Here is a 26,887-nt window from a genome sequence, read left to right on the forward strand (position 1 = left end):
ATGTTGATCAGATTTACAAAAGAGTAGGAACATTTCATCATTTGACTTTTTATTTATAAGTTCCTATAAAGTAAATGGAGTTTAGCTTGTTATTGCTTTAATTCACTAACCACAAAGCCATTCAGCTCCTCCTTTATTCTATCCAAGAATGATACCTTATTTTTCTATGTGGTTATGTTAAGCAAAATATATCTTACAATAATATCCTATTTTGTGATAAACAAAGTACATACATGGAGAATATTCTACACTCTATTTTCATAGAATGTCTTAGGTTATTGTCATAATGCCAACCTTTCACAGTGAGCACCTGTGAGAGTAGAATTGTGGGTGTAGAGTTCATGAAGTCATAAAGGAGGTTTAAGTGATTTCTGTTTGATTTTTCTGATCAAAATTTTTAATTTTAATATTTCTGCAGCATATGATTTATTTATTTATTTTTGATGAGAAAGGGTCCACCCTGGGAAGACTTGGAACTCATTTTGTAGCTCAGGCTGGCCTCAAATAAGAGGCTAGAAAGAGGAATGCACATAGCAGAGAGACTGGAAAGAAATACAAGGCCATAACAATATAAACACAATTTTTTTTTCTTTGAAGTTATTTATTGACTGATGAAAAACTAAAGTTATAGGATGTTTGGACAGAGAACAATAATCAAATCCTTCTGGTAATCTATATTTTCTTTTAACTTTGAGTCAAAAGAACATAAAATTGTAGACGATGAGTGAGCTAGTTTCTTGTATTTCCTTCAACAAAAACTGCACAGCTTAGCAGTTGCATAGCACTCAATTCCGAAAGTACTGTGTGCTGACCTCAGAGGCTGCTGTAATCACCCACACTGGTCAGACTCCGAGTTCCTTTTCCTTTTCTGCCACCCTACAAGGAAAAACAGCACATTGCTGAAGACGTACCACCTCGGGGCATTTTAAGTTTAAGAGCACTAGATATTAAAATCATAGCTAGGGAATTCACTCAGCTACTTTCACAATTACTTTTACAAATGCCACAAGAAGTTATATAGTATTTCTGTTTAGGCTGAGTCAGTAAGATCACAAATATCAAATTTTCTGGAACTCACTTTGTCCTAAATACTTTTAAAAAGTACAAAACAAGCAAAGTTTATTCATTTCATATAATCAGCAAATGTGGTAATTCAACTAATTACTTTTTTGGTAATTTAATTTATAATTCAAGTTACACATAGTTTTGTTCTTATTAAATAGTATTAAAATTTTAAATATTCTTTCCAACATAATATTTTTATTGATTATTTGGGAATTTCACATAATGCACCCTGGTCACACTCCTTTGCCAGTCCTCCCAGAGCCCCCCCACACACACTTTTGCACCCCCTACCACCAAAAAAAAAAACCCCAAATCCAATCTATGTTGCTCATATACTCACTGATGCATGGCCACACTCTCAGTAGCCAGTCCCTTAAAGAAAACTGAATCCTATTCCCCGCCCCCTCCCGCCACACACACACACACACACACACACACACACACACACACACACCCAGAAACCATCAGTTATGGAGAGCTACACTTCAGCATCCTTGTCACTATTCAATGGCTTCCTGTCGAGGCTGCTTCTGCTTTTGGAGGGGCGTGTGGAGAGGTTGTCCCAGAACCCACCTAAGTCTCTCATTCTCAACTATGAGTCTCAGTCACTGACACAACTTCACAAGAAGCGTCCTTGCCCTTTACAGTCAGTGGGAGCACAGATCATGGGCTTCCACGTGGCCTCTGGCATCAGCACTTGCTACAGACCTCAGGATGGTCCCCAGTGGCAGTACAGACCATGGACATCAACATAGTCCTCTAGGGCCTCAGATACTATCATAGACTCCGGCAGCAGCATGGCCCATGGCCATCAACATAGCTCCAGGGGCAGCACAGGCCACAGATACCACTATGTCCTTGGCAACAGCACAGGCCACAGACATCAACATGGTCTCTAGCAGGAACATAGACGACAGATATCCACACAGTTTCCAGCTGCAGGATGGACCAGGAACTTCAACATGGCTTCCAGAGGCAGCACGGACCACACATGTCAACCTGATCCTTAGCTGCAGCACAGACCACAGATACCATTATGTCCTTGGCAGCAGCACAGGCCACAGACCTCAACATGGCCTCCTGTGGCAACACAGACTATGGACATCAACATGGATTCAGGCAGCAGCACAGCCCCTGGACATCCGTATGGCTTTTGGTGGTAACACATCAACATGGCCCCTGATTGCAGCAGGACCACAGACCCCAACATGACCCTTGGCAGCAAGATGGACCACAGACATGAATATGGCCTCAGATGACAGTACAGCCCACACACATCAACATGACCTCCAGTAGCAACTCAGACCACGGACACTAACTTGGCCTCCAGTGGCAGCCCAGACATAGTAATACACATAAATCTCTGGCTTCAACATGGCCTGGGGCAGAGCACTGACCGCTGACACCACCAAGTCCTCTGGCTCTTGCAGGAAGCACAGATACCAACATGGCCTCCAGGGGCAGCACAACCTGAAGGTCTTTCAAGAACATCCAGTAGAGAAAATGAACCATACATCATCTGAGAGCCAGGACAATTGTGTGGCTGGGCAGCACATTTTGGGGTAAAATCTGTCCAAACTCCAGGCTGCTATAAAGCAAGCACCCTACCAGCCCCTACTCAGCGTCAACATGTATCCTCATCTACCACAGCCTTTTCCCACACCTGTCACCTCTCTCTTCATTTCGTACTAATTCTGCCTCTGTCCAATGAGCACAGCTCTGTTCCTCCATCTCTCCCATCTCTCCATTACATATTTGTTCATCATAGTGGCACTGTAAACTGTAGTGTGTCACACAATATCTGTATCTATCTATCTTTCTATATCTTTCTTGTCTGTCTATCTATCTATCTATCTATCTATCTATCTATCTATCTATCTATCTATCTATCTCTATCCATCTCCCCCAAACAGCTTTACATACAAACACTCACTGCAATGAGTCATTGACCTGGCTTCAGGTTTCTAGTTTCTGAAGCACCATAAATACTAGACCATCACTGAGACTCTCTCCTGTATCCTGCTGTTGCCCAGAGTCAGGATGATCTTGTGGCTAGGCCGGTCATGGGGAGCAGCGAAGCAGGATTTGTGTGAGCTCCAGTCCACCACACACCTCCCGGCCCTAGTTGCAGGCTGCCCTAAGGCTCACTGGGCTTGACTTTTGTGCTTGCAGCCTGTGGGTAGTGTCGTGTCTGTGAAGTTCCCCTTCTTCCGGCGGCTCCGTGCTGCAGGCAGGCGCTTTGGCCAAGGACCTGCCCCCTTCAGCAGTGCGTGTTCTTTGTCCATGGCAGCCATGCTCCCATATTGCTCTCATACCCTTCGCTGCCGGGTTTCTGGTTTCGCCATTCTCTCCCACGCAAGGCTCTGCTCTGTCATCTTTCCTTCTATTTTTTGAGTCCAATTTTTAAAAGCATCTTCACACAGGACCTGTCTTTTGGTATTTTTTTCTTTTTTCAGTTGTTCCGGGGATACTGTGGGTTCTGCAGACTCCTTATCTGCTCCTCACCCACCTTGGAGCTTCCATGGGTCTCTCAGTCTCCTTGGAGCTGCTCTGCCGTTCTGTGTCCGGTGCTCCTGGCAGTGCCATAAACACAAATTTCACCAAGAACACGAACAATACCAAAAATCTCTAACACGATGAACATAATTAACGCACATTTCAATAATAACTTTAAATATCAATGGCCTCAATTTGCCAATCAAGGCACAGGCTGACTCAATGGATCAAGAGGCCAAATTCATCATCTGTTGTCTGTGAGAAACGCATCTTGGTTTTAAAGAGAGGAACTGCCTTAGAGTACAAAGAGGGCAAAAGCACTCCAATCAGCCGGGAACAGGAATTAAGCAGGTGTCCCTGTCATCTCTCTGACAAAACAGACTTTGAACTAAAATTAACCTGAATGATAAAGAAGGACACTGCATTCTAATCAAGAGAACACTTAATCAAGAAGATATTAATCTCCTAAACATATATGCACCAAAAACCCTGGGGAGCCCAACTTTATAAAAAAAAATGTAGTATAGATTTAAATACCCAGATCAATATCAATCCAAATAACAGTAGATAATTTCAGAACCTTGTTTTCTCCAACATCTGGACAAAAGAATAAATAAATAGGAACATCAGAATTAGTTGGTATCATATGTTAAGTGAATCTAACAAATATACAGAATAGTCCACTGAAACACCAAAGAATACATAGACTACTCAGCAGGACGTGGAAACTTTTCTAAAATAGACTACATCTTAGGACACAAAACAATTCTTTACAAATTCAAAAAGATTGAAATCACTCCTTGTAGCCTATCTGACCACCATGCAATAAAACTTAAAATTGATAGCAAAAACTCTAATAAACACACAAAATTATGGCGATTAAACAACTCATTACTGAATGATGAATAGGTCAAGAAGAAATCAAGAAACAGTATTTTTAAAATTGTGGAAATAAATGAAAATGAAAACAACACAACGAAATCTTTGGGACACGTGGATGGAAATTTATAGGTCTAGGTATCTACATTAAAAAATCAGAAAGAGCAGGGAGGCAGAGGCACAGGTGGATCTCTGTGAGTTCGAGGCCAGCCTGGTCTACAGATCCAGCTATAGGACAGCTAGAGCTACACAGAGAAATCCTGTCTCAAAACAAAACAACAAAAAAAAAAAAATCAGAAAGAGCACAAATGAGTTTGATTTAATGATGCAACTCAAAAAGTTGAGGGAATGAAGAACAAACCACATATGAACCCAGTCATGGCAAGAAATAATAAAAATTAGAGCAGAAATCAATGAAATAGAAACAAAACAATACAATAAATCAACAAATCTACAACTGGTTCTTTGAGAAGATAAACAAGATTGACAGACTCTTTGGTTTTTGCTGACACATCACTGCTCATTTTTGAAGGAAGTCAGGACAGGAAATCAGCGTAGGAAGCTGGAAGCAGAGGCTGATGCAGAGGCCCTGGAGTTCTGCTACTGACTTGCTTCAGCTGCATGCTCACCTGCTCGCTTATCCAGAACGACCAGTCCAGGGTGGCTCCACCCACAATGGACTGAGTTCTCCCACTTCAATCACCAATTAAGAGAATGCCCTACAGGCTTTCCTACAGCCAGTTCTTACAGAGGCATTTTCTCAATTGAGGCTTCCTCCTCGCTGATGGCTCCAGCCTGTGCCAAGTTGACATAAAACTAGATAGCACAACATTTGACAGAGAATGAATAGCCAGAATATATTAAGAACTCAACAACAACAACAACAACAACAACAACAACAACAACAGAAGAGTTTAAAAAAAAAAACTTAAATAACGAAAAAAAAACCTAAATGACCCATTTGAAAAATGGGCCTGGGATCCAAACAAAGAGTTCCTAAAAGAGGGGGGGATGACTAATAAATAACTCAAAGAATGTTCATCATCATTAGCAATTAGAGTAATGCAAATCAAAACAACTGTAATTTCATTTTACCCCAGTCAGAATGGCAAAGATCAACAAAACAGCCAACAACGAATGCTGGAGGGAATGCCGGGAAAAGGAGGCCCTTGTTTACTGATTGCAAACTGGTGCAGTCACTATGGAAACCAGTGTGGAGAATTCTCAAAAAACTAAAAATAAATCTACCATACGACCCAGCTGTAGAACTCCTTGGCATATGCCCAAAGCACTCAGCATCCTACTCCACAGATACCTGCACAGCCTTTGTTGTTCATTGCTGTTCTAATCACAATAGCTAGGAAATGGAAACGTCCTAAATGTCCTTCAGCTGAGGAATGGATAATGAAAATGTGGTACTTATACACTAGCTATAATAAGAATGAAATCATAAACTTTGGATGGAACCAAAAAGATAATGTTGAGTGAAGTAACTCAGACCCCACAAAGACAAACGTTGCATGTTCTCTCTCACTGGAGGCTCCTACCTCCAAATCTTCAGGTGTGAGTACATATCTTGGAAGAATGCAGAAACCAGGAAAGTAAAAACAAACTGTTGCTAGAGTAAAGGGATTGGACAGCAATAGAAAGTGGAATAGCAGGATACAAGTGGTCTTATTGGGGAAATGGAAAAGTTTAGATTATTGTTAAGATTTATGTTGGATTAGTAAATTAGTGGTTGTAGACTCTCCTCCAAGATCCATGACTTCACTAGCACTAGGTTTTCTGTATCAGGCATGGTTTCACTCTTCAGGGGGTTTTAAGTCTAATTAGAGAGCTGTTGGTTACCACTAAGATGTACATGCCACTTCTGCATTTTTGGGGCTATTGTACCATGGTAGTTGTTGATGGGGTTCATGGGTGTCATAGCTGGGTAGGACTATTGGGAAATGGGGGCTCTTTCAGGAGGGTGATGAAGGTAAATACAGAAGAAGGAAGAAATAGGGTAAAGGAGAATAGCAGGGTAAAGGTGAACTGTTGGGGGGAAATGGGAAAAGGGTCCATCTTTAGGTAGGAGAAGGGAGGTAAGTACAGAAGGAGAGAGGAGGATCAAATAAAATATATATGTCTGAAAATCAAGGAATCATTATTAGCTAGCTTTTAAAAACCCTGTAATATGTGTAATTCGGTGTATAAATGTACATATGTAGTTTAAATGAACTTCTCTCATCTGGACTGATAATTGTCTCTTGAAGAGACAAAGACCCTCTAACAAAACACCCAATAACAGATGTGAGAAGCCCCCTTTTGAGTTGTTGGTCATGGAAGTGCAAAAGGCTCCCAAAACATACAGCCTTTTGTTGTTGCCTTCAGTTGCCCCCAGAGATGATGGAAGGTAAGTCCCTATTGCTGAAGACACCATGGACTTCAAAAAAGGGGCCCAAAGGCCCAGGAGCTGGAATTGACCCGAATTCCTCCTATCTGAGTGTTAGCATTCATGGTATCAGAAGGCACTGTGCAAACTTCCAAAGGAGGGAAGCGACCAATAGTCCTACCCAGCTATGACACCCATGAACCCCATCAACAACTACCATGGTACAATAGCCCCAAGAATGCAGAAGTGGCATGTATATCTTAGCGGTAACCAACAGCTCTCTAATTAGACTTAAAACCCCCTGAAGAGTGAAACCATGCCTGATACAGGAAACCTAGTGCTAGTGAAGTTATGGATCTTGGAGAAGAGTCTACAACCACTGGTTTACTAATCCAACATAAATCCTAACAATAATCTAAACTTTTGTCTTTATACCCACAGAAAAGTGTAGTCCTCTCACCTCATCAAGGAAACTTCTGTTTTAAACAGACCAGATGTAGAACACTACAGAAAACCACAACCAATCAAATGCAGAGTTGTAAACATTGTGAAGAAGTGGCATGGGGACAGAAACATTGCAAGTGCCAGAAGATCAGAGAATTTGCAGTGAGATTGTGTCTCACCAATGTGAGTACCTAAACATGAAGTGAACAACTGTAGCACAAATCTTAAATGGTCTTATTAATAAAAACCCAGAGCCAGATATTGGTGTGAAAAATTGAGAGATCAGAGAAATAGGACAAGCCACAGACAACCTCACCTCACCTCACCAACACCTCAGTCTCCAAAGAGACTTACTTCCTGTATACCCACGCCTATATTCCTTTCTGTTCTATATCTCATTTCCTCTCTCCACCCGGCTACATTACTTCCTCTTCCTGCCCAGCTCTGTCACTTTCTGTCTGTCTGTACAGACCTCCAGACTTTTATGGTTAGTGATGGGATTAAAGGTATGTACCATTACACCTGGCTCTTTTCCCAGTGTGGCCTTGAACTCACAGAGATCCAGACAGATCTCTGCCTCCTGAGTGATAGGATTAAAGGTATGTGCTACCATTGCCTGACCTCTATGTTTACTATAGTGGGTGGCTTTTTCCTCTGACCCTCAGATAAACTTAGAGTATGCAATATACTGGGGACACTATACATCACCACAAACAATGATGACACCACGGGACATGCCAGAGGGAACTGGGGAAGCCCGTGAGATCTCAACCCTATGCAAAGAACTACAGGCGACCAAAGAATGCTGAGAGTGGGAGAAACAGTCTTTCCCTGAGAAGAGTACACAGATTGATTATCTAATACCAGTGGTCAACCCTAAAACCATAAATACATACATATAAGTAACATTATACAGATTGAGGAGGTATATATGTATGTATGTAAATATGTGTGTGTATGTATATATATATATATACATGTAAATAAGGAAAAAGGCTATGAATTTGAAAGAAAGCAAATAGGATATATGGAAAGGTTTACAGGAAATAAAGGGAAGAAAGAAGTGATGTACTGTATTATAATCTCAAAAATAAAATAAAACAGTGAATGAAAAAAATCCACACTGTATTTTCCCTTGGGTATTTATGGTGGACTCTGATCTAGAGTCAACAGGGCAAGGGTCTCAAAGGGCCCACTCCTTCAGATAAATTCTGCCAGAAGGTTTGTACCCTGATCATCTCGTAGGAACACATAGCTGTAGTGTGTGTGTTTATATAGAGTTTCCTGAAATATAGCTAAAGTGATCATAGCCACTAATATCGCTATGGAAAATTTGCTGTCTAAAACTATGGGCCAATTGCGGCTTTTTATCCTTTCTAGAAATACAGTGTAATGTATATGCAGTAGAGGGGTTATTGACTGTTGTGAACTCAAGTGATGTTTTACCTTATTTTAGAACTTTCACTTCCCTGGAAATATAAAGATCACCAAAGCCGCTGTTTAAAACATAAAGTCACTGAAAATGTCTCAAAACATCTATCAGAATTATGACACAAATTCTAGCAGAAAGCTAGAATTTTGGGAGACTGGTGGTTTATGCTGATGGTTTTGTAACCATGACTTAGAATTACTTAAAAGTAATGGAATTTAGGTGGAAGAAGTATCACTTATAGATTGAATATGAAAATATTCCTTAAATCTTATTTCATATGGGTAATAGTTTAAACAAGTCTATGTAATGCTGCTGTATACCTCATCACATGACACTTTGAAGTATACATTTTATTTATTCGGTTCTAAAGTCTATGGAAAAGACCTCTAATTGTTTTGCATGAATAGTTCATTTTAGCTGTAAAATTCATATAGATTATATAACTCAGTTAGTTAACTTATCTTGAGTCATATTTTGAGAAATTGAAAATAACTAGAAATGAACTCTTGGCTCTGTGGAGTTCTGACTTACAAAGCTGTGTTCATTTTGTTGTAGTTTTGCCTTTTAGTTTGTTTTTGAGAGAGCTTGGTGTAAATCATGAAATTCTTAATTTTTAAAATTTATTTTATTAATTAAATTGAACAAGGCAATGCAATAGGAGGAAAAGAGTCCCAAGAGCAGGCAAAAGAGTCAGAGACACACCCTCCCCCACTGTTAGCAGTCCCACAAAAACACTAAGCAGACATCTATAACACACACAGAGGAGCTGGTGCAGACCCATGCAGACCCCATGCTTGCTGCCTCAGTCTCTGTGAGCCCATGTGAGCCCTGCTTAGTTGATTCACTGAGCCATGTTCTCCTGGTGTCCTCTATCCCCTCTGACTCCTACATTCTTTCCTCCCCCTCTTCCATGGGGTTCTCTGATCTCTGCGGTGAGGGACCCAATGGAAACCTCCAATGTAGACTCTTTCCACCTAATATCTGGCTGTGGGTTCTCTGCACCTGCTCCTGTCTGATGTCAGAGGAAGCCTCTTTGATGAAGACTGGACAAGGCCCTGATCTATGAGTACAGCAGAATATTGTTAGGAATCATTTCATCATCACCATCATTAGTTTTGTTATTATTGCCTGTAGTGTTAGGTTCTACCTTATGTCTCTGAATTTATTAAACTGGGAGACTGCCATCTAAAGACATTTGCTCTATAAGCTGGAGACAGAATTCTCTTTTGAAGATCAAGTTTATATTTTTAGTTATCTTAAATTGTTTTATTCCATGAAAATGAGAGATGCAATTGCCCCCTTAAAAAATGGCAACTCATTTATTTAATTAGTCTTAGAGACCTATATAGAAAATGTACAAGTTCTCCAGTAGCCCTGGAGAAATATGCTGCATTTCAACCCAACTTTTCTGAGTGTAATTTTCCCTGAATAATGTATGAACTGTGTCACAGCTTTGCAGGGAATTCTCATCTCCACAGAATGCCAGCCTCTCTAGTATTGCTTCTTCCATTTTCAATTCTTAAGCCCTTTGCTTACTATATTTGATCTTTGATGGTGAGCAGACAAGGTGGGGGAGAAGCATAAAAGAATTGAAAATCCTTGGCAGTCAAGGAAATCATTTAATATACTAGAACTCTCCTGGTAGTGTTGTTGGGAAAATATGATTTTTCTCAGAGACTATTCTTTTATAGTTTCTGAAGCAGGGATTCATTTACTAGCAGGGGAATTAGTGAGTAACCAAGTGCCCATTTTACTTAAATACTAGTGAACTGGTACAGGGACATGGGGAGGGGACAGGAGAGATAAGAGCAGTTGGAAAGTAATTTTCAGCAGTATATTAAAAGGTACTGCTATGCCATGTAACAAAACTTTAAAACTTAACATAAATTTTCATGAATTTGGGGAATGAACTCTAAGCCTTTTGGGATTGTGTTAGTCTTTTGTTTGGAGTCTTGGGAAGAGAATATTCCCATAGACAAAGGGAGGGAAGATTTAGTTTAGACCATTGTTTCAGAGGTTTCAACAGCAAATCCTCTGCATCCATTGCTTTGGGCCTGCAGTAAATCAAAATACCAGAGAAAACCAAGCACTTCATCCAGGAGGCAAAGAAACAGGACTTAGGCAAGATGGAACCCTTACAAACATGCTCCAGAGACCGGCTTCTTCCAACTGGGTCCCACTCCCAAGAAAGTTTCCACCACATTCCAATGCCACCGGAGTATGAATCCATCAATGGATTAACTCTCTGATGAAGGCAGAGCCTTCATGGTCCAATTACTTCCCAAGTTCTCCAAAGCCCCACCTCTGAGTAATGTATTGAGTGAACCTGAATTAAAGTATAATGAAGTAATTTCATTGGCAGAGGTCTGTCAGCAAGCTTAAATGTTCAGACAAGGAGAGTACAGACAACAAAGAAGTTGTAGTTGTTGAAAAGATGAATTCCATCAAAGAGAAACCTAGTGCTCTGCACTGGGACAATAGGCAAGGTGCCTTGGGGGCAAGACCCTACCCCAAAATGGCTCTAACTTGTAAAGATGTAAATTCATGTGAAAGGAGAAAGCTTGCACTGAGATTGTCCCTAAGAAAGTTCCTGCTCCTCAATGCGGTTTCATGCCTAGGAAAGTGTTTCTGAGGCAGTCATCATCCAAGGGGGGTAGACTTGATCCCTAGCTGGCAGAGTAATTTGCCAATGTCATTCACATGGTGTTGGATTGTAGGCATAATAGAGGCAAGACTGAAGGGATCATAGTCTTGCTCCACAGTTTCAGAGAGAGATTGATGGCAGGCAATATGTGGTAGGGTGATAGTCCCAGTAAGAAGGCCCTGAGAGGCTATCACTTGAAGCTGTGAAGGTAAAGTGTAGGTTACGGTGGAGGCTCCAGAACATTGAAGGCTATTGGAAATGTTAGAGCCAATGTCTGCCAAGGAAAGCTGTGAACATGGAGTGGAGCAGCATGTCTGTGATAACTAATCTTGGTGGTCAACTTGACTACATCTGAGTTGACTAAAACCATGGGTTCATCTTTGAGGGATTTTTCTTGATTGGATCGTTGGAGGTAGGAAAATATGCCCTAAATCTGGATCATTTGAGGTCGGAAGACCCACCCCAAATCAGGTCACACTTTCTGGTGGCATAGAAAGACACGGAAAAAGGAAGAGTTGGCTTTTTGCCTACTCGCCCTCACTCTCACTGCCAAGTCCATCTAGCCTGCTGTTGTGACATTCTTTCACTAGTATTAGAACCTACTTCTTTAGCATACGGATGTCTACTGAAGACCATGGAGACATCATATTCTTGGCCCTTCTGTCAGGAGATATCCATTGTCCAACTCTCCACACCATGGCCTATAAGCCACTCTAACAAATTCCCTTTTAATATAGATTCATTCTATCACTCTAGAACAGTGGTTCTCAACCTTCCTAATGCTTTGATCCTTTAATACAGTTCCTCATGTTGTGGTGACCCCCAGCCATAAAACTATTTTGTTGCCACTTCATAACTGTAATTTTGCTACTGCTACAAATTGTAATGCAAATATTTGATACACAACCCAAATGGGGTTGCAACCCACAGGTTGAGAACCACTGTTCTAAAGAGACTTGACTAGTAAGTACATTGCCAAAGAGGGAGGAAATGTATTTTGTAGGTGGGTTAGGGGTGTGATGGGACTATCCAAACTATTTAAAGCCCAGTCAATTTCATAATTATCTCCAGAGTCTAAACACATTGCTGCAAGATTTGGTATTTCTCTGGCACATTTGTTCTTGCTTTAGTCTGATTATTCTTTGCTATGCCCCGAGTCTTTCCTTTTAGAATAACAGTATTTAGTCTGTGCTATTATTTGTTGCAAGTATGTAGTTTGGTTTTTATTTTATAGGAGCTCACAGATAAAAGACTTTGGACTTTTCAAGTGCTAGAACTATTAATGGCTATAGAAACTCTTGATGTTGAATTGAATACATGTTTAGATGGCTGTGGGCCTTTGGGACAAAAGGGAGAAAGCTTGTGGTGTAAAAGTGATGTGTGTGAGTGTCAGCTTGACAAGGGATTGAATTATGAGGTTACTGTTGTCAACTGGATAGAATAGAAAAATCCTAGTTTGAATCCTGGATCACGTAAGTGAAGAAAGGGACCTAAGCAGCAACAGCACCCATTGTTCTCTGCTTCCTGACTGTGGATGTCACGTGACCAGCTGCCTCAGGCTCCTGCTGCCTTGACTTCATCACCAAGATGGACTGTACTCTTGCGCTGTGAGCCGAAATAAACCCTTTCTCCCTTAAGCTGCTTTTTTCAGAGTGTTTACAACAGCAGGAAAAGAAACTGGGACAGGAATCAAGACTTCAGCACAGGTGACTTTTATAGTGAGGAAGTGCCTCGTATTCAACCAGAACAGGTTTTTTCCTTTTTGAGCGACAAGTAAGGGATGTGTAGATCTGGGAAAAGACTGAAGTATAAAATTTGAAGTGTCACTTTTACTGAATGTGCGTGGCTAATGACTTTGAAACCATGGACCATACAATCTGAAGCATCCTGCATTGAGGACCATCTGTAGATACAGCATAGTCCATTTCTCAAACTACATTCAATGACGTACATGACTTTATTTAGTAATTTAAGTTCTATCTTCATGCCTACTGGGACCCATTATATCTGTATAAAATATAGAAAATAAAAGGAAAACTTGTTTGCTAAATGATAAGGACTTTATATCTTAAACGACTGGTTACCCCATGAAGTTGTTCTGATGAATATGCCCATTTTATAGATAAAACTGAAGCAGAGAGGCTGGGCGATTTGCTCAAATTGTATATGTAGGGTAAGAACTGGAGCAGTTTGACACCAGGACCTCTGCTTTTTGTTTGTTTGTTTGTTTGTTTTTTGTTTTTTATCAGAATTCTGAAAGGAAGCAAGGAAGAGAGGCACCCAGGCCTTGCTCAGTGGTCTTTAGGTGGGGAGACATCTACAATCTGAAGAGGATGGCTCTTGCCACCCCTAGAAATCACAGGGTCCTTTATGCTTCAGGAATCTAACATTGTATACTATGTTTGAAATAACACAGACCGAGTGGACAATGAAAGCTTGTTAAGTGAAGATGAGTAGAGGCTAGACCGCCACTTTAGAGGCTAGCCTCACCATGTAGGAAGGTCCTAAAGCTGGAACTTTATTCTCTAGATGCAAAGTCACTCTGAGATGTCTCCCCGGAAGTGAACAGGAAAACGGAATCTCCAAGAGAAATGGCTAGCACTGACCTTGTGCTCGAAACAGGACAAGGCTTTAAGAGTAATTTCTGCCATTAAGCTCTTGTGTGACCCACAAGCAATAAATGACAGTCTTTTTAAAACAGCAAAGGCTTATCGAGTTCTTGAGCATCAAGCGGGGAAGAACTCGAGCAATTTCTTTACACTTGTAATGTCAAGAGGAGTCACACTCAGAGACCTCTGTTATAACAGCGAGTTGTTTATGGCTATTGAAAAATCCTTGTGGAACTGTCCATCAAACTTTATGAAATGTGTGAGTTACTTAGTTATCAGCTCTCCAGATCTAATTTTCTTTCTGGGGCATTCAGAATCAAACCCTTTCCTTCCCGGATGGTTTCGTATTGATAATCACAAGGCTATTTTATCTTGCCTCACCTTTCCTACCTAGTTTTGGTGAACTCTCTTCCCATTTTTTTTTCCTCCTTAAAAACATATAAGACTCCTATTCTGAGAATGTAAATTCAGCATTTCTCAAAATAGAAGTCTGTAGTCTGTGTCAGACTATCACAAACGCAGCTTATTAGGAATACACATTGCCTGGTGTGGTGGTGCAGACTTTTAATCCCAGCACTCAGGAAGCAGAAGCAGGTGGATCTCTGGGAGTTCAAGGCCAGCCTTGTCTACATAGTGAGTTCCAGACCAGTCAGGGCTACATAGTGAGACCCTATCTCAAACAAAAGCAAACAAACAAAGAACAACAACAACAAAAACCTCCATCACATTGCAGGCCTTATTTTAACTGTTTTAAGCCAGACACTGCCTGGAAACACGGGAATCTGCATTATGATAATGTGCCAAGGAAACCCCCATTCAAATTGAGGCAGCAAAAATCTTTTCCTCTGGTTTTCAAGCTTTTACAACATAGGCTTTTGGTTCTTCCGGTTTCTGATGGAGTGGGACCTCCTGGAGATTGAACGTCTACATCTTTATGCAATACCTGTTCCTAGTTATGAAATCCCTCTCGGAGAGCTCCAGAGCTTTGAGAGGTGCTACTTTAATATTTGAATCTTGAAATAACACAACTCAGAATGCAAATTTTTCATTATTGACTTGTAAAGACTAAAATACAACAACAAAAAAAGCTATCCCTATACCTCACTCTCCAGGCCCTCCTGCAGAGGGTGAACACCTCCACCAGGAGGCCCTCCTTGAGTCTCCCAGCTGAGAGTCATTTCTCTCAGCTTCCAAACTCCAGCTCTTCATTCTTCAAGGACAGTTTTCTTTCCATAGGCACTCCGTGGTTGGTGTTAGGGGAAGAGGCTTGTCTTTCCTTCACACCCTAATTTTCCAGCCATGAGACTTGGGCCCTTTGAGTTCTGTTTACATGAGAGTACAGAAGTAGAATTAGGTAGGCACTATTTTGACGTTTGCCAGATTTTTGGTTAATACGTGAGAACTCTGGTAGGTAAAGGATGCGTGCAACTCCTTTACAGTAGACTGTTAAGGTCTCTTGTCCACCACTTGAAAGATCCCTCTTCACAGTAAGAAGGCCATGGGCTCTTCTGTCACTTTGCCGAAGAGGTAGGTAGTATTTGGGGTGAGCCTCATTATACATGAATTATCAAAATGTGAGGGAAAACATGTTGCTGGGTCAATGAGTTGCTGATTTCGAAGGGACACTTTTTTGCTTTTGTACAGAGTGTTTTTTGGACTAGTGGCTCCATTGTCACCCTGGAGAGTGACAGAAAAAGAAACCCAGGCTCTTGGGCTCCACCATGAGTCCTGAATGGGACTCTGAAGGTGCTCTTCCAGTTCTGAGGAGCCCTGCTCTACTGAGTTTTCTTTTAGCTAAAACACAAAACTTGGAAGTGATGATGATTCAGTACTGTATATTTTTTTTCTTTTTGTTTAATTTTTTTTTTTTTACAAGATAGCCTCTTAATAACAGGGAATGTAGCTGAGGGGAAGGGTTGTAGCCAACATCAAAGGCTCTTAGTAAAGGAATATCGTGTCCTGCTAGACACTATTAGAGAAATATAATTAATCTCAGTGTTACCATAAAGCCAGATACTATTGATGTGGTAAGCATTTAGTAAGACATAATTAAATGTATGAAGCATAGACATTGCATCAATGCAAGATGAGTAGATATTTTAAAGGTTATTATTCATCCCCTATAATCCATACACTTTTGATTTTAGAAATTTCAAACAATACACTTTTAGCTATTTGGCTAGAAAGATTTGGTATTAAGTAGTAGCTTGGATGAGTTATACAAAGATTTGTAATACTGAGTACTTCGATCTGTCTCAAATTACAGTAAGAGCAGGCAATATCTTTTGATATGAAATATTAGTTATGCTGTGTAGCACCAAATAATGGCATCTTCTCTGGGTGTTTTATTAATTGCATAACTCATTTGTAAATGGATACAGCATCAAAGGCATAATTAATAGTTTAAATAAATCATCAAAACTAAGGGAAAGTGTTTATATGCTTTGTATTAAATTGTTTGCCCATAATTTAAGGTTCAGCATGTGTCACTGCTATACAAATACAAAAGCATTCATTTAAGCTTATTTGAGATTACTGTACTTAGAGTATTGATTCTTCTTGCTCTCCTGCGAGTGGATTATGTGATATTTAATGTGTGAGGCTTACATGGGATATGAACTTCCCCAGTTAATAATATCTCTTTCTTTTTACGACAGTAGGGAATCTTGTAAGATGCTCATTAGAAAGGTCAGAGGGGCCGCTGTGGAAACGTGTTCCGTGAGGAGAAGAGCACATTTGCCAGGCTGTCGAAGGAGTTTGGGAACTTTATCTGTCTTTTGTTTTCATTTCTCTGGGAGGTTTTATGTGACCCAATTCAGCAAAAGAAGAACAGTGTCATTAAAAAGCTATTTAGGATATGGATGGCATGACGGGATGCAGACATGCTGTTCTCCAAGGCCTGAAACGCTGAGAACAAGTAAATATAGCAGTTAATTATCTGGATATCTTCTTTGCATTTTACATAATGTTTCCAGATTTGGAAGAAGTATTTCCATACTGTTGAAGACTTTACTTTCAAGTGGTGTGGTTACCAACTGTATTTTTTTTTCTGTTAAACTTTTAGCATAATTAATTTGTTATTTATGATGGTTTTACTTTTCTGATGTTTTCTCTGGGACTACGGAACTGAAATCAACCAGTTGATGCTATCACTTCAGAACACAATAAAATGATGATGTTCATTAGAAGTAGAAACAAAACCACCCCCATATTCTGTAGTTGGAAGATTAAAACCTTTTAAAGTGACAAGCACTTTTACAGTTACTTGGAATAGCAGTGAAACCTTCTATATATAAACATTTCAACCTGAAGTATTTAACTTTCTTTCGTGAACACAAAAAAACTAAAACTCCTGGAATTAGGAATACACAGTCCACAGCAGGCATTTTTTCATGTTTATTGAAATTAGTATTTAAAAAAAATTCAAGCCTTCAAGAAGAAACTCGTTTCAGCTGTAGAATGTATTTCAGTGACCCTCAGTGCTGAGAGTCAGCGTACAGGAAGAGGATTGCATGTTTTACACCTGTGATAGTAAGCAGATATGCAGTTTACTTTTGTATTAGTTTTTTTTAATGTTCAGGATAATAAACTAATCTCACTATGCCAATTATATGAATCTAAGTAAATTAAAAGTAAGATAAGGTTGGTTTTTAGTGATGCAATAGTTCAAAAGACTATAGCTTTTTTTTTTTTAAGTGCATATCAGGACTAAGGTTTAGAATTGCATGTCTGGAAAAACTATTCATAATCTGCTTTTCTCTCCTTTTCCTTTTATTTTTGCACGTATTTATTTTGGCCAGCTGGCGAGACAGATCTTTTTCAGGGGTTCAGCCTTCCAGTCTGAGTTTGGTTCTCCAAAACCCGTCTTGGATCAAATTCCTGTCTTACTTGATCTGGTGTCTGAATGGTTTTGATGTCACAGGGACATGGTGACCCAATTGCCTGTCCCAAATGGGTTGGAGCTTGCCAAGTGAAGGGCTTAGCTAGGCGGCCAGGGGAAGGAAGGTGGAGTGGAATCTTCAGGCACCCAGTCTCGCCTTTGCGTTTCCCATGCCAGCTGTTTAACATGAGAGGTCTCCTGAGGAATTAATTCTGACTGCCTTGCGTGTTTTTGTTTTTGTTTTTTTTTTAACCTTGTCTCTACATCTGATGTCCTCAAAGACTAGTCTGCAGAGCTTAGGGCTAGAAGGTGTCCATGTTCTGGGAATACCCCATGGCTTTGATTTTGGAAAGATTGTATAATTTTGTTCCTTTTTAGTTGCAGTTTGTGGTAATGGTTTCTTTGAATTAATTAACTAATTAATTTAGAGACAAGATCTCTTGCAGCCCAGGCTGGTCTCAAACTTACTTTGTACTTTATGCTTGAACTTGTGACTTCTGCTACTGTTACTGCCCCATAAGTACTGGGATTATTTGTTTTCATCACTACCCTGGGATATACTGGGCTTTTAAAAATTTGAACTGTTTGGACCTTAAGCATCAGAGTTGGCCTGAGAAATGGGCTCCTTTCTCAGGGAGCCTGAGAATTCAGGGCCAGCCATCAGTTGAAACAAATAAGTGAGATACTTGGGGAACTAATTCTTGCTTGGGTAGAGCAGACTGAGGGGAAAGTGCTGGCTACACCATCAGCTTGACTTAAGTACACAAACCACAACGTAAATGACTGTATACTTCATATTCCTGTGACTTTTTTATACCCAGGTAATAAACAGAGACATTTTACAATGGAGACCTTTAAAGACTTCTGTCTTCCTCCATGGTCACTGACTACCGAGTGGATGCTTTTACCTATTTCTATGCAGATGGTGTAGAAAAAGACACAATTGTTGATATCAGAACTTGGTTTTCCAGTCCCCTGTCCATCAGCTGCGTGACCTCAGTTAACTGCTCTGAATCTATTTTCTAATCTTCAGGAAAAGCCTTCACACTCTTTCTAGCCCTAAGATCTATGGATTTGGGGGGAATAATATTACCTGCTCAGTCAGCCTGACTGTGTTGTTAGGGGAGTTAAAGGAGATCATATTTATGAAACTACTCTATAAACCCTCTGCAGAAGATTAAGGAATGCGATACTGTTAATTCCCTCTGAAGAATCAGAATAGCTTGCGATTTACTTTTAATCTTCCAGACTGTGTATATGTCTTTTGTATTCAGATCTTTACTAATGCTCTCCACAAAGCAAGACAAAGAATAGACTAATCCTTCCTTACTGGATGTTACTCCAAGTGTCACCCTAAAACAGCATGTGGGGAAGGATTTATTATTATTATTATTTTAGAAAACAGTGGTGAAGTTAATTCCAGGTATCCAGGGTTCATGGGTTCAGGACTGCCCCTGCCCCGCCCCCCAGCTCCTTTCAAAGTTCTGAGAATCCATTTCATTCTAGAGACTGCTTAAATGAGACACTGAAACCCAGCATTTGGTGATGGCGTGGGGTGCAGAGTGGGGCTGAGGGGCTAAGAAAGTGTTCTCCGGAGCAAACCACAGCCAGGAGAGTGAAGAAGTAAGGGACAGTGAGTAGGGACTGAAGGAGAGAACACTATAGTCTAAAGGGACTCAGTGGTATCCCCTGTGCCTGTTTGTTGTCTGGCCAGATGACACTGTGTTAAATCTCCCACATAGTTATGATAACGGAAGAATAGTTTTGTGGTTTTCCAAACTCAAAGAATAAAGAGGAAACTAAAATGTCTCTAATGTTGCTCTAGCACTACTTATCTGCATACCTGTGTCTTATATAGACAGCTCTATCTATCTATCTATCTATCTATCTATCTATCTATCTATCTATCTATCTATCTATCTAATCTAATCTGTCTTTCTATGTATCTGTCTTTCTATGTATCTATCTATCTATGTATCTATGTATCTATCTTTTTATGTATCTATCTATGTCTCTCTCTCTCTCTCTCTCTCTCTCTCTCTCTCTCTCTCTCTCTCTCTCTCTCTCTGTCTAACTCTCTTCTATCATCTATCTAATATCTATCAATCTCTTGTATAACTGTGAGTAGTACAAAAATGAGAATATTCTTTGTATCTACTAAACTCTTTAATTCTTCATGCTCATTAGCCATCTTTCCAGCAAAGCTACGTGTTTCTTGACAGCAAGAACAATGTTTTGGGGTCTTTTCATACTTTTTGCTGTATTTAGAAGTATTGAAAACAGTCCTTGACTCTTCATAGGTGGTTGATAACTTACATTGATGGCCAGGCGAATGCTAAGACAGGAAGGTATTACGTGGGAGTCAGAAGTGAGTTTTGAGCTTATGGTTCAAATTGAGTGTTTATCAACATCTATCCAGCTACTGGGGAAACTTGTTAAGATATTACAAGGTGGTACCAAAAGCCTGTGGAAGATTGTTTCTATTAGCCTACGTTTTGCACATTGTTCTATATTCTAGATCAGTTCATGTGACCAATCTGTCAGGAGGGGCCACTGAAAAGAGGCTTAGAAAAAACCAGAACTGAGGAGTGGTTTGGATCAAATGAAAGGGACCAGCAGTGTTTATAATGGTGCTGAAATTTAATTTTAGTGCTGACCTTTCATTTGACATTTTAGGTAATGCTATGGATGTGTGCAGTTATTTGTTCTTAACATATTTTTCATCTTTTGGGGGAACTAATCTGCTTAAATTCAATGTCAATAAAAGAATAAAGTAAATTTTTGGTTTTAAAAAATTCCCTTTTGAAAAAAGTTAATTCACAATAGCAAGAAAATATGCAATGCATATGAATTAGCTTAAGAATTGTTCATGACTATGAAAAGGTGCAAAACTATGATGAGGCAGAAGGTTCAGAAAGGTCACATTCTGAAATAAGAAGAGTTCATAGTATATAGATGCTGATTCTTCTGAATTAATAGCTGAAGTTAAAAAAATTCTACTGAAAAGCTCAATGGAAAGATTTTAAAACTTGACAATTTAAAAAAACCATTTAGAAAAAAATGAATTGGTCAGGTTGGAGAAAGTTGAAGAACTTGAACACATGAATGCTGAGATTGTTGGGTAGTGGAAACTTAGTAGGAAAGTAAATGTTTGGATGCCCTAGGGAGCAACTAGACTCTACCTATGGTCAAAGGAGTGTTAAGTTCATAATCCAACACTTCTACTCACAAAGATGTATTCTTAAGGAACCTCTACACAGGCTTACAAAGACACACAAGAGTATCCGTCAATGCCGCATCCCCTTATTTAATGGGCTATTCTGAGGCAATGAATGAAGGCACTAGAACTACATGTATCAATCATATAAATTTCACAGACATAATGGCGGGCAAAAGCAATAAAAATAGGAAACAGTAGTAACACCACAATGTCAATAAAATTTTCCAAAAAATGTTAATAGCAGATATTGTCAAGAAATGCACGCATATGTAATCGGTGTGCAGAGGGTGACGAACACCTGGGACAGTGACAGGGCAGCTGTCATCTCACTTTATGGAGGGGTAAGTGGGGATATATATACAAAGGCAGCCACTGTTTGGCTGATCTCAAGAAGCCATAAGCTGGGTGATAGATCTATGGGTGCTGATTTTATTATTCTATATGCTTTTATATATGGTTGAAAGTTTTCACAACAATATTGATAAATGTTAAACACAAATGTATGAGACAAACAACCAAACAAAATAAGCCATGAGGACCTCATCATAGCAACCTTTATAGGATGTGTTAAGAGCCCAGGACCAACCAAGGCATAAAATCTCGATAAAAGACAAAATAGAAAGCCTAGAGTGGACTCATTTTGCCTATAAAAATGGGTATGTAATTAAGTGGGGGAAATAGTGGAAAGGGATGGGAGTTTTGTTAAGTGGTGTCGGGACAACTGGATAGTTACTTGCAGAATGTACAGGGGGAAATCCACTCCTCTATCACCACAATACAAAACAACTTCCAGGGAGACTAAGTCTATAGAATTGTCAAATCCCTAACTACAGTGTGACAAGGTTTGCCCAATCTCATTACAATCTGCAGGGTGCCATAGTTTTTAAACTTTGACGCCAAATCCAGCACTGTGCAAACAGAAAGGTAGATAGACTTTGACTAAATTTCATTTCTCTACATCAATCCACTGCAATAAAGAAAACATAAACAGGTAGTAAAATGCATATTTTGCAGGGCAAGGAAGCACTTGGGAGGTGAAGGTTAGCCTGGGCTACATGTGACCCTGTCTCAAAAAATATATATATATATATATATATATATATATCTATATATATATCTATATATATATATCAGTAATATAATTGCTAAAAGTGAAAAACTCCAGGTGTGTAATTTTCATGTTCAAGGGGAAAATAATTAAAAAAGGAAAAAAGTCACAAATTGTACGTATATAAAATGTTCAATATCAATGATTAAGAACAAATTAAAGAAAATAAGATATATCTTCATTAGCAAATAATAAAATAATTATACTTGATTTTTAAGAAATAATCACTTTCATTTGTTCAAGGAAAAATACTGAACTGTCTTATGATTTTTGGAAAATTTGTCAGTATTCATCAAAAACCTTTAAAATACACCTGTCTTTTGGCTGAGGAATTTAGCCTTTTCTAATTTTTTTCCCTAAGAAAATAATTGAAAATTTAAGCAAGTATTAGACATCAGCCTCGAAACTGTGCTTTTAAAGTTTAAAGATTGAAATCAATCTAAATGCACAAAAGGATATAATTTGAAAGAATTGTGGTATTTATATGGAGCTGTCATTTCTTTATTAAAACAGATTGGTATGGTTAATGTATTTATTTTTCTTTATTTTGCTAGTGTATGTTTTCCCTAAAATATTTCGCTAAAATTGAGATGTGTGTTCTAAATTTTTTTTTGGTCTCTTGAGACAGGGTTTCTCTGTGTAGGTTTGGTGCCTGTCCTGGATCTCACTCTGTAGACCAGGCTGGCCTCGAACTCATAGAGATCTGCCTGGCTCTGCCTCCCAAGTGTTGGGATTAAAGGCGTGCGCCACCGCCACCCGGCCCTAAATTTTTAAAAACAGAAAATGTTATTACATCTGATTCTAAGTCCTTTTTAGGTTTCTGAATTCTGAAGTTAAAGAAAATGTTATGTGCTTCTTTAGTGACATGGAACTGTTTTCTACCAATAGAAATGATTCAATCCCAGGGTAACAGCTGTTTCACGGAGTCATGACCACTGTTCTCACTTCATAGTCTCCAAGTGTGTAAGATATGCAATATTGGCTTTGTTATATGTTTTATGCTCCAAACAAAACTCATAATAATAATAATAATAATAATAATAATAATAATAATAATGCTGTTATTACTATTATTACACGATTAACAAGGAAAACCTCCATATAGTAACAGGTTAAAAAATTTAGAGAGGCAGCTATGTAGTGATGGCTTTATAAAACATTTGAGGGAAGAAAGAACCTACGCTTGGGTTTCTGGGTTAGGAAAGAACTCCCTGAGCACATATCAAATCTGGTAGCCCAAGAGAGGTATTATAAGAAATCCACGGAGTCTGCTTAAAGGGTAAAGGGGTTTATTAGGGAGGAAGACTCCCTACAGCATGGGTCCTGGATGTCCCAGGTAGAGTCCCATGTTGTTCTTCTGCCTGAGTCCGTCCCAGTATCCAAGCCCTCTAGGGAGAGAGGAAGTGGCCTACATGTGTCTCAGGTCCCCTGAGCCATGCCCCAGGGGCAGGTACTTCAAGGCCATAGGTAGGTAGGACAGTTACCTGCTACATCTCTAGGGAAGGTGCTTCAAGGTCATAGATTGAACAGGTATCCACTGCACCTCCCCCTTTTGTCTAAATAAGAAAGTTCTAGCCTAATACAATAGGAATGATTATCAAATATTGTCCAGGAGAGGTAATAACATAAACAAAAATAGAAATACAACCAGCAAGAACAACATCAAACAAGAAACACATACTAAAATCCAGAAATGTCTAGATCATAGGTAAATGGCATGATACAGAGATTACTCCAATAGCTGTCCTAGCCTAAAGAATCTAATTTTATTATCTGAAATGTCTTCTCTGTGTGACTAGTGTGGACTTTATCTGCAATAATATGACCGAACTTCTATTTCTAACCTATGTTACGGATACTTGTGCACTTAGTGATTAGGGTAAAAGGAAGACTATGCTCAACTTAACTAATAACTTAACACTTCATTATATTAATCAATACTATTAGTTATATTAATATAATTAATTAGTATAATTAATTAATTATATTAATTAGCTATATTTAATTATAATATAATTAGCTATAATTAATTATAATATAATTATACCTCATTAATATGCTAATCTAATAAATGGATAATAAAACAATAATTTATTTTATGCTTAGCCTATTACAGAGAAATAGAAACATTGACGCGATGAATGAATAAACACATGAATGAATGAACAATGAATAAAGCACTCAAGACCATTGTCACCAAGTCATTGAGTTCATCTACTTCTAGTCTGTGCTTCTGGGTCTCACCAGTCTGAGGTAGTAGAAGACGGTAAGTTAGCAGTGTGATGTGTACTGTTGGCTCTTATCTCTGTTGTTCTGGGGATTCAGACTCACACAGGAAGTTCCGAAGGTCCCTGGATGCCATGTACGGGACTTAAAAGTTGTTATGTCCCGGTATGGTATCTGTTACTCCCCACCCCTGCCTTACTTTGTGACTTTTCTGTTGCTAAGCAAATGCCCCTGGAGTGCCCATTGGTGGACCTGCTTCTGGGGGGCTCCTTTATTGCAATTGTGATGGGCTTGATTCCTCTTCTGAGGACAGAGGACAGAAGTAAGGGACTGGATGTTCTCAGCCCACTGACTGTGACAGTTCACCTTCTGAATTCTTTCTCTCATCCTTTTATTCTCTGTGGATATTACTTTGAGATCTTTGTGTTCACAATGTGGAATCTTAAAAATAGAAAAGGATGGCTAAAGGCATCCATTCAACTAATTTCTTCATCATTTTAGAAGCAAACAATGATGAGCATTTCCATTTACAAACCTTCACGGAGAGAGGTTGCCCGTTGTGCGGTGTCCCAGGGGCTGAAAAAAAGTCAGCATTCACACACTCAGTGTTTGGCGGCATTCGATGTCCTTCCTGGCTGGCTCGGAGCCACCCTTTGACACTTTTAAGAAACTTTGGCTTCAGGGCAGCCAGTGTCCCTCTGATCCTGAGAAATATCGCCGAGGGGCAGAGGCCTGTCTGCCCGGGGTGCTGTGGGATGGAGGAACAGTGGAAGGGGAAATCACCTCTGCAGCCAGGTTAGCATGGAAAGACAATGTTTTCCCTCCACAGGAAGAAGGGATGCCTTGGTGTTCTGCATTTCCTTTCCTTTGGGCTTCTGCCCTCTCTCCTAATTTTAGCAGTTTGGAGAAGGCTGGCAAGCGTTTCACAAGGCGGTAAAGGTTAAAGGATAGTGCAGGTTGTTTAGCGCAGAACTGTAAATATTTGTTGGAAGGTTTGCGGAGCTGCTCCTTTTGATACCTCTAATCCACCGAGACAGAAATAACTTCAAAGCCATGCCTAGTCTGACTTGGTCCTCAACCAACGGAAAAGATCAGCTACTGCTGAAATGTTTTCACTCGTAGCCAGGCAGCCTGCCTTAGCAGGCGTTCTGGAGGGTGAGTCATAATTTAATTGTCTCTGGGCACTCGCACATCTGCTTGGGAACGTCTACAGGGCAGAAGCCGAGCTGCATGAATAACTGTGAAGGAGACTTGAGTTTACACCGTTCCGTGCTGTCAGCAGCGGAACGAAAAGTGAGGTTTGTGCCTGTTCCAAAGGATGGGCTCCGCCAGCTGGGCTGCCGCTGCAGAACTGGGAGACTTCCCTGGCTGGGCTGCCTGGAGCCGAGGGAGAGAAAGGCTTTGGACTTTGCTAGCGGTTTTAGAGTAGAGATTTCCAAACTGACCCAGAGTCCTGGGCAGCTGAGGCTTTCCCAGGCAGAAGGGAGAAAAGGGAACTGGAATTTATTTTAACATTGAAGGTGGGTTTAAGGGATTTTGATAGTATTTAAAAAATATTTTAAACTTATTTGAACAATTAGCACTAAATCCAATTCCCTAATTTTCTGCTATCTTCAAAGTATACTTTAATGTTTATTCCATTTATTTCCAACAGCAATGAAGAATACACCAAGTTACTAGAATTCATGTTACCATATAGGCAGAAAATGGATTTGGAGAATTTTATTATGTCACACTAATGAACTCAATATAAAGTGAACAGAGTTTTGTAAACCTTACTGTTTACAACTTTAGCATCTTAACTTTTATTGCTATTGTTACTACTATTTCTTTAACAACGACTCCATTCATTACATGGATTGCTAGTTACAAACAAATACTAATCCTCCTCTAGTAAATGTCATGTCACAACTAAAATTCTATTATCAGATATCCTGACTTAGCAATTGAAGAAGCTTTAGGAGCTGGAGGATCTCTGTCTGAGAATGTCTTTTTCCCTAGTCAACGGCTCTTGGATTTTAGGTTAGATTTGAAGATGGACCATAGCTCCCCAAGTACCATTAGCCAGGATGTCCTACTGTGAATTTTCATGGGGGGGGGGGAGAAGGCAAAGGGAGAAGAGAAACACCAAAAAATGATAACAAATTTCATTTGAAAAATGCCAAAAAGGTTTAAAAGCAGAAGAATCTTGAATGCAAGTGTTTAAATGGGATGCTTGATGAGGAATTTGACTACTCAACACTGGTTTATTCCTTTTACAAAAAGTGAATTATGAAGCATGTCGGTGTTACTATGAGAGTTAAGATGATTATAAGTATAGCATCTAGCACCTATGTGCTCAACAACAGCCATTGTTCTATCATCGAATTGCTAAGAGAAGCTACTACAAAGACCCTCTGACATATATTTAGAAATTAATTTTATAATCCCTAATAATTCAGCTCTTCGGTAATTTATTCATGAAGTACTTATTGAGTCAGTATCTGAAGAAGCAATCATGCTGAGAATAC

The 26,887-nt window shown here is 39.5% G+C and overlaps 1 long non-coding RNA gene across 1 annotated transcript; it reads right to left on the reverse strand.

Annotated features, from left to right (window-relative positions):
• Positions 1-659: 659 nt before the first annotated feature.
• LOC131924349 (uncharacterized) lies at positions 660-25,517 on the reverse strand. The gene is made up of 3 exons (XR_009382864.1): positions 24,396-25,517; positions 3,575-3,638; positions 660-876 (listed from the first exon to the last, which is right to left on the reverse strand). It is a non-coding gene; the product is annotated as an uncharacterized LOC131924349 (long non-coding RNA).
• Between the last annotated feature and the right edge of the window lie 1,370 nt (positions 25,518-26,887).

Source organism: Peromyscus eremicus, chromosome 14, assembly GCF_949786415.1.
Source record: "Peromyscus eremicus chromosome 14, PerEre_H2_v1, whole genome shotgun sequence".
NCBI lineage: Eukaryota > Metazoa > Chordata > Mammalia > Rodentia > Cricetidae > Peromyscus > Peromyscus eremicus.